General features: G+C 38.6%; 1 protein-coding gene across 3 annotated transcripts in view; it reads right to left on the bottom strand.

Moving 5' to 3' along the window:
* r3hcc1l.L (R3H domain and coiled-coil containing 1 like L homeolog) overlaps positions 1 to 6,091 on the bottom strand; it is a 31,567-nt gene extending 25,476 nt beyond the window's left edge. Inside the window, exon 1 of one of the 3 annotated variants that reach the window (XM_041568730.1) lies at positions 5,839 to 6,091. The gene's annotated coding sequence lies outside the window, so the exon portion shown is untranslated. The remainder of the gene's footprint in view (positions 1 to 5,838) is intronic. The other 2 variants (XM_041568729.1, XM_018225274.2) reach the window with 2 other exon arrangements.
* Between the last annotated feature and the right edge of the window lie 6,987 nt (positions 6,092 to 13,078).

Raw genomic sequence — 13,078 nt, 5'->3', positions numbered from 1 at the left:
GTACATACATGACATGAAGGTTTCTAAAAATGTTTGATTTTAGCCAGGGTAAGGTATATGCATGGAGTAAGTATATGGCTTTCTCCTGGTACTCTGGATATCATCCATACCCCAAAAGCATGCTGGCACGTTCATCCTCTCCTGATAAGATTGTTCATAATGTTTGACTTTGAAAAGAACTTATATCATAAAGCTCCACTGGGGCAGGGAATGTGAATTATATATTATCTCTGTGAAGCACTATTGAACATGTTGGTGTTCCCAAGCATTTCGGATAATAGGTCCCATACCTGTACTCAAAACACCCGAATGCTTGACATGAAGTAAAGCTTTCATGTAGCAGCTACAATTCAGCTATAAGTCTAGTCACATTCAATGATAAAGGCAGTGCTAAAATCCATTTAAAGGAGAAGGAAAGGTTAAAACTAAGTAAGCCTTATCAGAAAGGTCCAGCTAAATATACCAGTAACCCCTCAAAGTAACGAGTCCTCTGTCAAAAGAAACACATCATTTCTTTCCTTCTATTGTGTACACATGGGCTTCTGTATCAGACTTCCTGCCTTCAGCTTAAACCTCCTTGCCCCGGCCGTGAGCATGCTCAGTTTGCTCCCCTTCCTTCTCTTCTGTAATCTGAGCCCAGAGCTGTCTGTAAGTGAGCAGGGAGAGACTCAGACAGGTGATGTCACACCAAGCTAATACTGCAGCTGCTATCCTAAACAAACAAGAGGGTTTGTAGAGCTTTTTATTCAGGTATGGTAAAATATTCTACAGAATAAATATAGCATTCTAGCTTGAACTATTGCAACTAATCTATTAGCAATAAAATGCCTCTGTAGCGTTCCTTCTCCTTTAAGGTCCTGCATCATGTTTGTTGGTAAAAATACTAGTGAGTATATAATGTCTACGAACAGCAGCACATTGCAAACAAGGAATAGAGCAGTTCCAACTAAATATGCAGCAATATAATTCTTGGTACGGGATCTGTTATCCAGAAAGCTCTGAATTACGGAAAGGTCATCTCCCATTTTATCCAAATATTACAAAATCATTTCCTTTTTCTCTGTAATAATAAAACAGTACCTTGTACTTGATGCAAACTAAGATATAATGAATCCTTATTGGAAGCAAAACCAGTATATTGGGTTTATTTAAAGGGCACCAATCACAACCAAAATCGAACACATATTAACAATCTGACCAGTACAAGCTAAACACGTTTAATCAAACTACATATATAGTTTTTTGAAAAAACTGCAGGTTTTAAAAAAATCCCTTACTTTGTCAAATGGGTTCTTTCACCGAGGGAGGCCATACTGTGACTATAACAGAGACTCTAATATGCAAATTTCAGGAGCATGCTCAGATTGCAACACTGATTTGAGTATTCTACCCAGAATGCCTTGTTTAAGTAAACTCCTCCACTAGAAGTATCAGGAGATTTCCCTATCTTGTCCCCTGCTGGTAAAGTCATTATGCAAATGAAGGGCACACACTAATTTCCAGCAGGTGGCAGCACTACTGAACAGCAGCTAACACAGAGGTTTGGCTGATTTGAAAATAGCTTAGAAGGGTTGATAAGCAAGCAAGGAATTTCAACTGAGCATGTGCGAGATTTCAGAGCTGCTGTGGGCTGGGAAGATATAGGTAGGAGGAGCCAGTGAAATCCAAGATTCCTGCCTCAGCTAGAACTGCAGGGGAGATACAGAAAGATCCGTTATACGGAAAACCCCAGGTCCCGAGCATTCTGGATTAATGATGTGCGGGTCGGGAATTCCCCGACCTGCACCTAACCCGCCCTCCCTTGGCCTGCCTGCATCCGACTTCCGCGTTGCTTTTATAGACTGGCGCAGACTCGCCCCCGGTCCTGCAGGTTATCGGGCCAGCCCGCACATCACTGCTCTGGATAACAGGTCCTATACTTGTCAGGCCCGGATTTGTGGCGAGGCCACATAGGCCAGGGCCTAGGGCGGTAAAAAATTAGGGGCGGCATGCCGCCCAGCCGCATTATGGGGACCCCATTCAATAGTGCCGTTTGCCGGCGTTAAAGCGCAGGCGTGCGCGGGGGAGTGTGGGCGGCCACCCGATCGGACCGTGCACCCCCACCCTACAGCACCGTGCGAGAAATCCGGGCTTGATACTTGTATACAATTAGCTATTCACCCTTTACTATTCATTGTTTCACAGAAAATAAAACTTGAAATAGAAAGAACACTATTTGGGGAGGGGTGTAAACATTTTAATGTTACATTATTATCACACTTATGTATTAAAGTAGTGAATTTTGCTTTGTAAGGAGCAGAGCCAAACCTGCTTGCAAATGTGTTATTGTCTAATTCACAACACAGTAATGAGTACCCTCACCACAAAATAATCTGCGTGATAGATTTTACCTATGTAATTAGCAGAACCATAATGAAGCTACACAAGTCAGCACAGAAATCGATTTGCCCGTGCAGATGCAGTGAATACAAATTCTAAATAAGAATTTACAACCTTTACCTCCTGTCACATAATAATGGAGCAAACAAAGCCACTTTTGAGAAAAACAATAAAGATTTGTAAGCAGCGGTAACATACTTCCCCTTTAAAAGTAAACACCCGTGCTAAAGGCAAACTGTGATACTGTAATATTCAATATATTGAATGCAGAAAATTATTAAATTATTAAAATAATTTAATAAAAAACTTTTTTTTAAACAAAAAATTCTTTCAGTGAACTTTGATGATTAAAGGATTTAAATCATCAAAGAAAATGGCACAAAATGCAAGCTGGCATTGTTACGTAATTAACCATCAGAATTATACTTTAATTAGCCTTACTGCAATTGAACAATTAGCGCTAAATCCTGAGTGGTTACTATAGGTTACAATCAAAGAGCAAATCTGTATCACATTTTTCTGATCGCCCACGCTATGCAAAAATCATTTCCCAAACATTATACCATTAATGTTATATTGAGTTAGCGGTTTAGCTCTCCTTTAAAAGCGTGGTTCACATTTATGTTGACTTTTATTATGTCATAAAATGGCCAATTCTAAGCAATATTTCAATTGGTCATTATTCTTTTTTTTTTTTTGGAATGATTTGCCTTCTTCTTCTGACTCTTTCCAAACTTTCAAATTGGGGTCACGGACCCCATCTAAAAAAATGCTCTGTAAGGCTATACATTTATTGTTATTCCTACTTTTCATTACTCATCTTTCTTTTCAGGCCTCTACTATTCATATTCCAGTCTCTTATCTTGCAGTCTCAATGCACAGTTGCTAGGGTAATTTGGACTCTAGCAACCAGACGGCTGAAAGTGCAAACTGGAGAGCTGCTCAATTAAAAGCTGAATAACTCAAAAACCACAAATAATAAAAAATTAAAACCCAATTGCAAATTGTCTCAGGATATCAATCTCTACATCATACTAAAAGCTAATTTAAAGGTGAAATGATCTGCCACTTGTTCTATACTGCTGCCTGTGTGCTGAAGGTGTTAGCAATAGACACGTACTGGCACAGAATGAAGTGCTGCTCTCAGAGGGGCAAATTCACTAAGATGCGAAGTTGCGCCAGGCGCAACTTCGCCGCACTTCGCCAGGCGTAGTTTCGCAAGGGCTCCGCAAATTCACTAAAATCCGAAGTTGCGCACAGGGGTAGCGTAAGGTTGCGAAGTTGTGCTAGCGTTGATTCGCTATATAAAGCGAAGTTGCGCTAGCGAAGGCTAATTTGCATACGGCGCGAAATTCAAATTTCAATGGAGGAACACGTATCTGCACTACAAATGCCTAGAAAACCTTCAAATCAGCAAATAAAAATTTTATTTTGCCCTACACATGTGCCCACTGTCTAGGTAAGTTGCCATGAGTCAGGAAATGTAGGGGGGAGGAAGGGGAGCCCCAAAAAATTTTCGATCTTTTTCAGCCTATCACCCATCATGTAGAAAACACGACAGCGTTTTTTTGGGACTTAGAAAAAAAATTGACTTTTTTTAAAACAATCCCTATCTACTCTATTGCGCTTCGCCAGGTCTGAGGTGGCGAAGGAAGTCTAGCGTAAAAGGTAGCGTTCGGTACACTGCGCGCGTTAGTGAATTCGTGTAGTTACGTCGCTAGCGAAAATTCGCCAGGCGTAAGGGTGCGAAGTAACACTAGCGAAACTATGCCAGCGTTCGTTAGTGAATTTGCGCAGTAGCGAAAATGCCAAACGCTAGCGAATTAACGCTAGCGTTCGGCGCTTCGCGCCTTAGTGAATTTGCCCCTAAGACTTCTTAATTTACAGTACTGGCACGTCAGTACGTCTATTGACACCTTCAGCTCTAAAAAAAAAGTATGCGAGAGCGGCATGTCACTACGTGTCTATTACTAACATCTTCAGCACACAGGCAGCAGTATAGACCAAGTGGCAGATCATTTCACTAATGTGCCCAAATATTACTGCTATGTCTATGCAATTCCTGATTGCACTGTGGTGGCGGGCTGCATTATTATTAATTTCATGATGGAGGCTGAAGGCCAGTGTAAATTTGAAAACAGGCCACATTTGCCCCCCCCCTTCCTGACTTTGGACATGCCTGCTGTATGCAGATAGATAGAAGTGAACGGAGACAGGGTACTGTAGAGCACTTTAGCCTCAGGATTGCGATCGCTCCTGAATCATCATCCCTGCGACACTATGTATATTACATGTTCCACAAAAGGGCTGCCACCTTTTCTGGAAAAAAATACCGGACTTCACATATATTTATCTTTTTTCCCTATTAATAACATTGGAGTCAACCATCATTTTTGCCGGACAGGCCTGTAAAATACAAGCCAGGTGGCAACCCTATGCCTGAATATAGTACAAACATAGCATCAAAATACATCGGGTTGGGACAGGCTTCAGGAGTCCATTCAAGATCTCCTTGTGTGGGAATCCAATCAGACACTGCATAAAGGAAATATCATTTTGCTTTGGACTGATCACATTAAAGGCAAACATACCCTATCCATAAATCACGTTTCCAAAGTTCTCTCTCTATTGAGCAGGGCCCTCTTTAGCAAGTGTACATGATATTGCTTGTATTTAGTATGTGATATGGCTTGTATTTAGTATGTGATATTGCTTGTACAGGTATGGGATCTGTTATCCAGAATGCTCGGAACCTGGGGTTTCCGGATAACGGATCTTTCCGTAATTTGGATCTTCATACCTTAAGTCTACTAAAACATCAGTTAAACATTAATTAAACCCAATAGGATTGTTTTGCCTCCAATAAGGATTAAATATATCTTAGTTGGGGGACAAGTATAAGCATTGTTTCATTACTACAAGGAAAAAGGAAATCATTTTTAAAAATCAGAATTATTTGATTATAATGGAGTCTATGGGAGACGGACTTTCCGTAATTCGGAGCTTTCTGGATATCGGGTTTCCGGATAAGGGATCCTATACCTGTATTTAGTATGTGATATTGCTTGTATTTAATATGTGATATTGTTTGTATTTAGTATGTGATATTGCTTGTATTTAGTATGTGATATTGTTTGTATTTAGTATGTAATATTGCTTGTATTTAGTATGTAATATTGCTTGTATTTAGTATGCAATAGTGACATTTGTTGTAGGTCCCTGTGGAATGTCAGTGGTTGGTAAAGAAGGGTTAATAAAAAGAACAACATTCCCAAGCAGGACCATAAACTTGAACTCAAAGCGCCTTTACAAGGTATCCAGTCTTATTGATTTGTCGCTTAGTGATCTGGCAGCCCCCTCACCAACACTCACTCCTCCCACATGTGTCTGGAAACATCTAAGCAGGAAATTCGTCTTAATATTATTACTATTATACTTTCTACATTGCAAATAACTCACCTGCCTCTCTAACAGCTACAACATTCACGACTGCAATAGAAGAGAAGCAGGAGCGATCAAATATTTACCATCCAGCAGAGTTACATTTCCCGGGACGGTCCATTGTTCAGACCACAGTCGCGGACCGCTGTTTAAAAGTCCCGCAGAGCCGCCGGTAATGTGTCGCTTCTGGACTCTTGCAGGACAGCAAATCCGGACGTCGCGAATCTCCTCTCGCGAGACTGTGACGTCACGTCCCGCTTATCTGTTACGCAAAGACGCCATTTGGGGTGTGAAGGCACTAGCGTCAGGCAGGAATAAATTAGCTAGTGCTGAGCAATGCAACCTGCGGGTGGCTGCTTATGATATTTATTTTCACAATTTAAGCAAAAGAGGGGGAAAAAGATAAGCTTGTCCAAATATATTGCCGCCCTCGGAGCCTCTTCTCTCAGTTTGGCCGATTAAGAACGTTTTTATGCGAACAGAAGCCATTAGGAAAGGGTCTGACGAGAGACGGATTCTTTTACACTTTTTGACTATAAAGGACTGGCTAATTTAGAAGGCCAGGTCGGACTGAAAGTTCAAATAGGCCTTTGCAAGTACACAGAGGCTTAAACAATCTCTTACAAGTCAAATAAATAGTGACTGGATTTTTAGAACAGCTTCACTCGCTTTGCCCGATTATAGGGGCAAATTTACTAAAGCGTGAAGCGGCTAGTGCAAATTCGTCATTGTGACGTAATTTCTTTACTTCGCCGATTTACTAACAGGCGCTGGTGTAAACTCGCTAGCGAAGTGGACCTACTCTATCGCTACTTTGCACCCTTACGTCAGGCGAAGTGCTCTATGGTGAAGGGACGTAACTACGCTAATTCACTAATTTGAGCATTTTACTGAACGTTACCTCTTGCACCAGACTTGCCTTCACCACCTCAGACCAGGCGAAGTGCAATAGAGTAGATAGGGCTTGCTTCAACAAAAGTTGACAAGTCCCAAAAAACGCTGATGAAAATTTTTTTTGGGGGGTACCCTCCTTCCCCCCAACATTTCCTAACACAACTCAACGATACAGTGGGCACATGTGTAGGGCAATAGAACACCTTTATTTTTAAAAGGTTTCGTGGGCTTGTGTAGTGTAATGTAGTTGCTGCAGCATATATGTCCATTATACTTTAACTTTGCCTGACAAAGTCATGGTAGTGCAACTTCGCTACCGTTCGCCTCCCTGAGTGCAACTTCGCATTTAAGTGAATTTGCGTATTGCTGGCGAAACTACGCCTCGCAAAGTGTGGCGAAGCTGTCACTGGCACAACTTAGTGATCTTAGTGAATTTGCCCCCTAGAGTTTTCCAGTCAGGGCCTGGAGAAGACTGTGGTTGAAATTGAGTTTTAAAGCTGGTTTCATGACGCCCTCAGTATTATGCAAACGAGGGCGTTTTTTTTTTACACTGGCTTAATAAGAGAATCCTAATGTGAAAACTAGAACCAGATTTTGCATAATTTAATGACAGGAAATTGCTAATTTCAGATATTATAATGGGGGAAATATACCAACAGTAATCTGTTCTCTTTTTTGCTGGGTTGTCTCAGAGGGTGCTGTGTTAGTTGGGCAAACAAAGGGCCAGATGTTCAGATTTTAGGGACAGGAAAATGCCTATCGTAGGAGAAGACAATTATTCAAATTGACCAAAAGTAATTTACATTTGTAAGACTTTTTATTTTTTGTTCACAGTGACATCAGAGGGCCACATTTTTCACAATTTAGGGACAAAACGAGTGGTTTAGCAGAATACTGGACAAAATTGACCAAAAGTAATCTTTTACTCCTAATTTAATCTGGTCCTAACTCCGAAGTGTGCAGGTTCCCTATCAGTTCTGCAGTGGAATGTTCTGGGGCATTGATGACCAGTGCTTGCAGGGGTTTCCCTGTTTGACCACATCAGCTAAAAACCATGGTTACCATAGATTTACCGTTGAAAATTGACCAAAAGTAATCTTTTACTCTTTTTTTAATCTGGTCCTAACTGCGAAGTGCGCAGGTTCTCTATCAGTTCTGCAGTGGAATGTTCTGGGGCATCGATGACCAGTGCTGGCAGGAGTTTCCCTGTTTGACCACTTCAGCTATAAACCACGGTTACCCATAGATTTACAGTTGTAAATTGACAAAAAGTAATCTTTTACTCTTTTTTTTTTTTTTAATCTTATGTTTATACTGTATATCATGGTTTGACATGGTTCAGCATGGGATAATTAGAGCCCTATTTATAAACATTGTTTCATCTTCTTTTAGTAAACTGAAATATAGCTATCACAAATGTAGATTTAAATTTACAAATAGAACAGTGTATTAGTGAGAAAAAAGAAAAAGGCAATAATAAGAAAAACTAAAAGAACAATAAATGATCTGATAACAAAATAACAGACAAAATCAAAGAAAACAGTTGACATTACACTTGTTTGACTTATTGGAGTACAATTTAGTATTATCAATCTATTCCCATTAGGAAAAAAATAGATGATAAAGGAATTATGGTGATATTTAATTTGGAGAGAAGCCAAGTAAGACGATAAGGATGGGGGTCTTTAGTTAGAAATCACCTCTTGGTTCATGTCCCAGTTGTGGACTTCCATGTATTAAACATCTTAGAATGTGATTTGAATAACATACTGGGCAAATGTATTGAAACATACTGTATACAATCTATTATCCCAAATTCTTGAGACCTTGGGTTTTCCAGATAAGAGATCTACCCATAATTTAGACCCCCATAAGTCTTCTAAAAATTATTTAAACATTAATCCAACCCAATAGATTGTTTTGCCACCAATATAGATTACTTGCTCCTTAGTTACTCCCTAGTACAAGATACTAATATATTATTACAGAGAAAAGGGAAATCATTTGTAAAAATTAGAATTGTTTAGTTAAAATTTACTCTGGGAGATGGCCTTCCTATAATTTGGAGCTTTTTGGATGGATTTCCAACAAATGTATTCTATACCTGTATAATAAATGGGAAGACATTTATTTATTTTACCAAAAATTTTAATTGTATGTTTTATTCAAATAAAACCAACATTTTAACAAACTGAAATATTTGCTGATTTATTTTAAAATTTGTTACAAAAAAACTAATTTGAATAAAACTAGTCTGCAAACTCTCAAAAAGATTTGATAAACTCAAATTGGTTAGTGTTCTCTCCTATTGGCTGTTTAGCCTTAAAATACCCACTTCCAGTTGTAAGGGCTTAGCCAATGATTAAGTGCCCCAGGGCACAAAATGCATAGGGCATATGGAGATGGTGATGATTTTAATAAAGTTGTAAATAAAGATTTTTATTTTTGTGGTCCTTGTGGAGTCTTTAAGTCTTTTTTTAAAGTCTGAATGCCACAAATTCAAGTTTTTTTTTACTATGAAATCTGATTTTTTTGAAGAAAAATAATAATAATAAAAAAAGTCTGAATCTGAAAATCCGGCATCTCAGACCTGCCGAGGTTGTATATAAGTCAATGGGAGAAGTCCCGAAGATATCCTTATTTGCGTTGGGTTTCCTGTGAAAATCTGAAAAATTTGTATGATCCGAATATGCGTTTGGGGAGTTTTTTCCCGCACTGGATTTTTTCAGGAAAATGTATTGATAAATAAGTGGAAATAACCCATGTGGATTTGGTCAGAGTATATAATCATAAAATAATGAGATAAATTCGGATTTTGATAAATAACCCCCTAAGTGTCTGAGTACTCATTTTTTGCTGTTGACATTTATTATATACCCCCATAGGTTTAACTGGTATAAAGGTATTGCTTCGTGATATTTTACTAGTAGCATTTTTCCAAATGAACTTACAGTACCAGCCCTGGACTGGGAGTAAAAATTGTCCCTGGCATTCCAAGTACATAGAGGCCAAAACAGCCCCCCCACCAGCCCAAAAAATAGTGAGTGTCTATGGCATCTTACAGCAGCCCCTCTGGTATTTGCCAGAATTCTCAGACTGACAGTCCATATCCAGTTTGCCATGATTCTCCAGCTCTTCTTAGGCTTCCCACACTCAGATACTTCATTACAAAAAAGACATGCCCTGGTTATACAGACAAATTTAAGAGTCTATGAGAACACAGAAAATGTCTTAAGGGTAGTTTCGTCTATATAAGAAGCATTACTATTACATTAATGATAAAACATACTGAACACATGCACTCTAAAGTGCTGATTTATAGAGAAGCCCATTGTGCTACAGTAGCACCTATGCACAGAAAATCAGTGCACTGTGATGTTCTGCAGAGGGACTCTATGTATTGCACACCACCCAAACATCAGCTTTAAAATGATCAGCTTTAAAATGGTTCCCCTTTGAAGAAGTTCTGTGGGTTTCACCAAATACAATACAGTATATGCAGAGATATCCCATACTACTATCCTAATAAAGTTGGCTGATGTATAAACTGCATGCTAGTGCTAGTCTTTATGCAGTGCTGATTTACTAAAACAGGTTCTTAATGGCACCATAACAATTTGTAGTAGAACAAATTAATTTTCTGCTTGGTTGATGTGGGTAACTGCACCCATATATAAGTCCTAACCTGATCGTCCTCAAATTCATATTAAATTTAAATCATAAGTAAACAGAATGGGGGGAATGAGCTTAGCTGTCTGGGTCTGCTCATGTTGCATATAATACTTTTTCTGGGTACAAATATAATATTTCTGATAGATATGGAGAACCCCCTATCAAAACCTATTGCTTATTCTATAGTGTGCTAATGTGAGCGAGTAGGAAAGTGAGTACACAATTTCATGGTTGGGTCCAACGCTATTCGGTCCTGTCAGGGCTGCTAATAAATTGTCAAAAGAGGCCCCTCAGAACAAGGGATTCCAACAACATAATGGCTTTTAAAAAGACCAACTTTATAGCAAATTCTGAGAAATGTGAAAACCCACAATTTTTAGCTGTTTCCGGTTTACTTCAAAAGAGGAAAAACACTTTCATGATTCCAATACAGAAGCTTACTGTATCAACATTGTACTAAGATTGTACATACTAGTAGTCTTCCATTTCTCTTGAGATTATCTCATATATCTAATTTATTATTAAAGGAAAACTATACCCCCAAAATGAATACTTAAGCAACAGATAGTTTATATCAAATTGAATGACATATTAAAGAATCTTACCAAACTGGAATATATATTTACATAAATATTGCCCTTTTACATCTCTTGCCTTGAACCACCATTTCGTGACTCTATCTGTGCTGCCTCAGAGATCACCTGACCAGAAATACTACAACACTAACTGTAACAGGAAGAAGTGAGGAAGCAAAAGGCAGAACTCTGTCTGTTAATTGGCTCATGTGACCTTACATGTGGTTTGTATGTGTGCACAGTGAATCTTACGATCTCAGGGGGCGGCCCTTATTTTTTAAAATGGCAATTTTCTATTTATGATTACCCAATGGCACATACTACTAAAAAAGTATATTATTATGATAATGGTTCATTTACATGAAGCTGGGTTTTACACATGAGCTGTTTTACTCAGTATCTTTTAATAGAGACCTACATTGTTTGGGGGGTATAGTTTTCCTTTAAGAAACAGAATTACACAACCCCACAGTTATCACAATAAGAAAAACCCCTTTTTATACCAGTGATTGTCCCTTTCTGGTTATTATTAAAGGGGAAGTTTGATTTTACGTTGACTGATGGCCTATCTTAGCAACTGATCAATTAGTCTTCATTTTTGAATTTTATATAGGTTTTGATTTATTTGCCTTTGCATCTTCTGCCTCTTTAAATTAGGGGGGTCACTGACCCAAGCAGGCAAAAATATATTGCTGTGTAAAACAACAATTTTGCTATTGTTACTTTTAATGAATTATTTCTCCATTCTCTCTTTTCATTCCGATTAAAACTATTGTCCGATTGCTTCAGTAAATTGGACCCTACCAGCTGGATTAGCCATAAAAGTGTCTTCCTCTCCCGTTATATCAGTTCACTTTTTGTCTTTGTGCAAGGTCATTTTTCTCTTCTCTCTTTCTCTGGGGCACTGTAATTTCCCATTTGATTTTGCTAGTTAATTACACAGTAGTCTATTATATCCAGGTCAACAATGAAATGATAATTCTTTTCTCTCTTTTATGAGACCTTATTCTACTTTATACCAAAAGAAAAAGTAAAGAACAAAAAAGTCAAAACAGTTGAAATTTTTATTTTCAGTGGCCCAAAATGCAGCTGTCATCTATTATCTGTTAGTTAGGCTTTCGCTAATTGAAACTCTAGCTATAACAGGGTTGTCAAAGAATATCTGAAAATAAAACAAAATATAGTTTAAAGGAAAACTACACCCCCAAACAATGTAGGTCTATAAAAGATATTGCATAAAACAGCTCATATGTTAAACCCTGCTTCATGTAAATAAAATATTTTCATAATAATATACTTTTCTAGTAGTATGTGCCATTGGTAATCATAAATAGAAAATTGCCATTTTAAAATACAAGGGCCGCCCCCTGGCATCGTACAATTCACTGTGCACACAAACATGCCAAACAAAACATACTTGTTAGGTCACATGAGCCAATTAACAGAGAGTTCTGTCTTTTGCTTCAATACTTCTTCCTGTTATAGTAAGGGGGTTAATTATCAAAGTCCGAATTTATCTCAATATTTTGTGCTACAAACGCCAATCAAATTTTTACGCTTATTTTTTTTTTTTTTACATTAGAGTTGTAGTATTTCTGGTCAGGTGATCTCTAAGGCAGCACACAGACCATCATGAAATGGTGGTTCAAAGCAAGAGATGTAAAAGGGCAATATTTACTTAAATATACATTCCAGTTTGGTTAGATTCCTTAATATGCCACTTAATCTGTTGCTTAAGTGTTCATTTTGGGGGTATAGTTTTCCTTTAAAAACATAGAATGGTCCTCATGAAGTTTAGAGGATAAGAAAACCTTTTTATACCACCTTGGTTTCCTGAATATGATGCTCCCCCTAAACTGCATCGCCCACCCACATGGCTATCGGTGGCTGCTTGGCTTCCTCTCTCTGGTGGCCAGGACCATATGCAGTTGTATTTAGGAGCCGGACTGGTTTCAACATGGAGTCATGGAGAGGTAGGCCAGAGATGGTACCCACAATCCTGCTCTGCTACTCTGCCTTTTATCATAAATTGCAGGGAAGTGGGCCTTATTGGGGTGCATGAATGGTGTAGTTCAACAGTGGGGATGGAAGGAGCCTTCTGCAGGGGACTGAAGTAG

This window comes from Xenopus laevis, chromosome 7L (assembly GCF_017654675.1).
Source record: "Xenopus laevis strain J_2021 chromosome 7L, Xenopus_laevis_v10.1, whole genome shotgun sequence".
Lineage (NCBI taxonomy): Eukaryota > Metazoa > Chordata > Amphibia > Anura > Pipidae > Xenopus > Xenopus laevis.
The sequence above is the reverse complement of the archived record's forward strand: the minus strand, read 5'-3'. Positions and strand labels throughout refer to the sequence as shown.